At 42.9% G+C, this 5,209-nt stretch overlaps 1 long non-coding RNA gene across 1 annotated transcript; it reads right to left on the bottom strand.

The window, feature by feature from the left end:
* Positions 1–2,129: 2,129 nt before the first annotated feature.
* Positions 2,130–4,514, bottom strand: LOC131091208 (uncharacterized). The gene is made up of 4 exons (XR_009115361.1): positions 4,412–4,514; positions 3,645–3,720; positions 3,213–3,522; positions 2,130–2,872 (listed from the first exon to the last, which is right to left on the bottom strand). It is a non-coding gene; the product is annotated as an uncharacterized LOC131091208 (long non-coding RNA).
* Between the last annotated feature and the right edge of the window lie 695 nt (positions 4,515–5,209).

A 5,209-nucleotide genomic window follows, 5' to 3' on the forward strand; every position in this document is an offset into this window, starting at 1 on the left:
CTGTTTATCACATCAGTGAAGCTTAAGCTGATCTGCATCCAGGTGTTTTGGGACCTGCTGGGGGAGGCCATCGAGGTAAGCGTGGGGCTACCGCAGTGGAGGCCAAGTATTTCAACACAATAGCATAATCAGCAACGTTAATTAATTTTGTATTCTTCATGCAAGCCTCAGCCTAAAGAACGCTACCAGCCTCTACTAGGATTAATAATATGCATAGTAAGTGTTACTAGTATTAATATTTAGGTAAGAACTGTTAGTGTTAACAGTGGCAGTCACTGTGTTAGCTGGTGTTTACTGTGAAGCTCTGCTCTCCCACAGTATGACAAGGTCCTGAAGCTGTCCTCAGGTGCACAGTTAGGTGAGCACTGCTGTCAAAGGAGCCATGCTCCAGAGACGGGCAGCAGTGACTCTGCAGACGCCTTCCCAAGGTGACAGAGCTCGCCCTCCTTCCCATCTGCAGTCAGGGGATGTGAAGGCAACCATTGCTGTCCTCGGCTTCATCATCTCCAGTGCAGCCAAGCACAGTATAGACAATGAGTCTCTGTCAAGTGAGCTGCAGCAGCTGGGACTGCCCAAAGGCAGGGGAAGCCCTCAGGGTGGCACCATCAGCCAGACCTGCTGGGATGTTGCTGACAGTTCCCAGCCCTGCCTTCTTCACAGCCAGATGGAGGGCAGGCTGCCTGCTGTGCTGTCCTCCATCACCTCCCTTCTGTACCATCAGTCCCCGGGGGCTCCTCAGGTGCTTTGGTGAGGTTTGGCAGCTGCAGGTCTGGTGGGAGCAGAGGGATTCTTCTCTTGTCTCCCCTCATGAGCAAAGCATGCCAGCCAGCTGTGCTGTTTTACATGTCACTGACCCACAAAATTCCAGGAGACTGAGGACTCGTAACAGGTGCAGGACAGGTTCAAAAGCAACTTGGGACAAAACCTCTGTCTTTGTCAGTCCAAAGGGACAGCAGAGCTCACATCTGCTCACAATAATCCTCTGGAGAGTGGAGCAGTGTTTGTATGGAAAGATGACTGGGGGTAAAATCAGTGGAAACCGAGAAGTTACATTTGTATCCTAACAGGAGCTATAATGGGACAGAAATTTTAGGGTAAAATACAGGTGCTGTTCCCAGGATGGAGCTGGGTTGGCATGCTCCACGATGATTCCCCATGCAACCATAAGGACCTGCTAAGGGGGGGTGGAGTGGAGTGGGGCACCACAACCAGGCTCTGCCAAAATCTTTGCAGGGGCAGCAACTCCATGGTAATTTGAAGCTTATTAATTGCATAGCAAGGGCTATTTGGCATATGTAGGAACACTTTCCAACCTAGCGTCTGAAGACCAATTTAGAGGAGGCGCCTCTAAGTCGAAAGCCAGCCAGACCTTATGTTCTTAGCACCATTCATTTAGAAGAAATCCTGTGACATTTGCAAATTTAAGAGGTGACACCTCCATTCAGACCATGGCTCCTGGGTGCGAACAATGGCTCTTTTCAACAGCAAGGAAATCTGCATGCCCTAGTGTCTCAAGGTCACTTCACCTGAGAGTCCAGAGACCCAAATCCAGCCAGAGTCCTAGTTCCCAAAAAACTTCTGCTATAAGAAATCCTTCAAAGTGTGCAATTCTAGGAGTGGAAATCCTACAGGAAACACGAGGCTTCAGGCTGCAAATGGGATCTCTTTTCCACACAATGGAAAACTCAGCAAGCCCTTCTGGCAAGACCAGTTCACAGGAGGCCCACAATTCTCAAGGGCCAGGCTTGAGAGATCCGACTCCATGGAAGCTTTAATCTGAGAAAAATCCTGTGATGTTGGTACTTTTAAAAGGCAGAATGGCACATTTAGACCCTGGCTGATGCTTTGGAGAGTGATTCTTTTACACAGTAAAAAATTATTTCATTCCAATTTCTGTAGGTCACTTTGGAAACAGCCCCTGAAACCCAAGACCAAGAAGAGCCATACTTCATGACAGCTGCCATCTGGGAGGAATCCTATGACATTTGTGATTCAAGAAATTGAACCCAAAATTTCAACAGCTGATACGCAGATGCAAAAGACTGCTGTTTTCCTGAGATAAGAAATACTCCAAATCTAACATTCTGAAGGAGTTCAGAATACACACCCAGGACTGCCATATCCCCCAAAGCGCTACCTCCTGGCAGATTGTCTCTATGGTAAACCCTGTCACACTAGAAATGTTAGGAAGCAGAATCCAAACTACAGCACAAGCACCTGTAAGGAAAAGGTACCTCTGTTCATGAGATAGAACCCTTTCTGTTCCCTTCAGCCCCTGCAGCTGTTCTGATGCTTTCAGGGCACTTGATTGGTTCATTTCTAGATAAAACTTATGTCTTTATTTTCAAAACTATTACCCATCTCTAGTCAGAGTTTCCTACATTCCTGTATACAAATAAGTGGATAGAGAGAGGGTTTCTTTCCAAATGAATTTAGAGATAAATTCCTTTTCTTTGCCAATACCTATAAAAATGAAAACCTTGACAGGTTTTAGTATTCTACACCCACCCCTCCCTGTGAAATTTATGGCAGTTTTGGGTCCCTCTGGGAGACGACATCCAACATGTCACGCTGGACTGTTCTAGAGAGTACTCTGCAAATATAAGCTTAGCAAAGTTTGAATTGACTTGTCCAGAGAAAAAACCTACAAGTGAACACCTACACCTGCCTACAAAGAGCTAACAAGCCCCTGGCAGCTGCCAGCATCAAAGCACAGCAGATGTTTCTAATACAGGGTAAGGATAACAATATCACCTTTTGTTCTCTCCAGCTTCTTTCCCCTGCAGTCATATTTTGCTTCTTATGATTTTTTTAGTCTCTGTATCTTCTTGGACAGCACCAAGCCCGACGACAAGGATACGAGAGTCTTTCCCTGCCATAGGGAGAGAACCAGGAAAACAGTTAACATAAGAACAGGGCAGTTTGAAATTCATACTTGCAACGAGAAGCAGCGCCTAACCAACAGAACAAAAGTAAACGAAGCATGACACCTCCCTGGGGACAGAAGACTTATAAACTCTCCAGGATTTACAATTCTAGCGACCAAGCCCTTCAGGACAGCAGCCAAGTGTCCCATGGGGTGGTGCTGCACCAAAGAACGATCTGAGAAATTCCAAAGAGTGAAATGCACAATATTTTGCAAAGACAAAAAATCTTGCAAAATAACAAACATACAATAGATGTAAACTACAGGGCAAGAGTACAAGTGTTACCTTTGGGAGCTGGAACCATCCAGGTGAGCACCTGATAACTGGATCCTCACCAGAGTTTGAACCCTTCAGGACACAGAAGGGTTTTCCCCAGAAACTTCACAGACTGAGTTTTGACAGAAGCACGCTCGCCGGATCCTCAGAAACGTCACCCCTTCTCCAGGTGTCTGGAGAGAACTGCAAATGGCTCTCACGTAGTTGGAGCTGGTTCTGTAAGGTCTCAGGGTGAATTTCACCAGATGCAACCAAACTGGGCCACTCCCAGTGGGACAGAAGGAACCCAAAGCTTGGGTAAGCAGAGCTGCAGCAAATACTGAGGAAACAAACATAACAGCGTAAAAAATAATAAACCATCCTTTTTTTTTTCTCTTGCTTTTGTTTTTTCTTTTCTTATTCAGATCAGCATAGCAATTAAAGAGAAGGTGAAAAACTCACCATTACTGAACATTTCATCATCGGTAAGCTGAGCATCCTTAGCACAGAGGACTCCAAAGTTAAAATTCACCGATCCCTGGGAAATAAAGCCAAATATCGTATCGTAAACAATCAAACAGCAGACATAAAAATTTGTTTCCTCTCAGGACTTTCAGGTATGTATGTATCTTTGCATTACACATTAGAACATACACTTTATACCATCACCTAATACATAATAATTTACCTTTAAATTTTGATAGTATAGCATGAATTTTTAACTTAAACTGGTGATCTATCATTATTAAGTTGGTGCATAAAGTTATTTCTGCTGTCACGTTCAAAAACACATTAATTTTTTTTAACTGTAATGAGCAATTGATTTCGAAGTCATCACAAGCCCATCAAAATACAAAGCTGGGTTCACCGGACGGGTCTGTGAGCTAGAAGAAGTTAGGCTTGTACTTCCCTCTTGTTCTTCCAGAACCAATAAATCCTGTCAACAAAACCAGGATCTTTAGCCTGCTGCTGTGAAAGATTCTACAAGGATGATGGTTTGATTTGTGTTTAGAAGTTTTGATTTGAAATGGCCAGTCCAATGGATAAAGACAGTTTAAGTAGTATTACATTACTATTATTATTATTTCTATTATTATTTTTGCTAGTACTACTACTATTATTATCACCTGCTACTGGAAGAAACAAACCAGTAGCACCTATACTTAATTACTTTTATTTCCAGGAAATAATAAAGAAAAAGAACCAAACCAAAAAAAGTCACTTCCTACCTTTTATATCAAGGGATGAAAAATTTCTCTTGGGCTCTTCTCCAATTTATCAAGACTCATAGCACTGAAAGGCAAACAAAACAGTGCTTTATAGAAGGTCAAGTGCACGTTTCAAGGCTGAACCACCAACTGATTGCAGTGACAGCAGTTACAAAATGAATCCTTCCAAGGGCCTCTCTTAAATGGAATGTTCTGTGGAACTGCCATTTCTTTCCCAAAACACTAACTTCCAACACTTCCTAAACTTATTTTGCATTTTAAAAATAGAAATTAGTAAGACTCTGTGTGGAGGTCAGGTTTATTTCCTTCTAACGCACAGAGCTCTGTTCCATCACCCTTCACTTTGGCTCTACACAGAATCATGGTGAGCTTTTTAGGAGGGCTCAATAATCAATTCTATTTCTCTCTTTTCCTAGTTCTCTCTCTTCTTCAATAATTCAAGGCAAGTCAAATGAAAAATGACAAGTTCAGCATCAGAGTCACACTTTTTCCCTTTGTCTGGTCAAGAACAGGCTCTAAATCCACTTATTGCTGCCTTCAACGATTCAGACTTGCAAAACCATTCTTACATGTTTTACAGGTTTATCATAAAACCCACAGAACGCAAGCTCTGAATTACAGGAAAAGGTAATTCACAGGCAAATATCTAAACTGATTACTTATTTGAAAACACATACCTTAATTCAGATTTCACCCAGAATGTTTTTGTGGGACTCTAAGGGAGACATATTTTATGAGTACCCTGTAAACGAGAAAAGCTAGAATATATATTACAGGACATCCCCACTTTTTCCACAT

Source organism: Melospiza georgiana, chromosome 18 (assembly GCF_028018845.1).
Source record: "Melospiza georgiana isolate bMelGeo1 chromosome 18, bMelGeo1.pri, whole genome shotgun sequence".
Classification (NCBI taxonomy): Eukaryota; Metazoa; Chordata; class Aves; order Passeriformes; family Passerellidae; genus Melospiza; species Melospiza georgiana.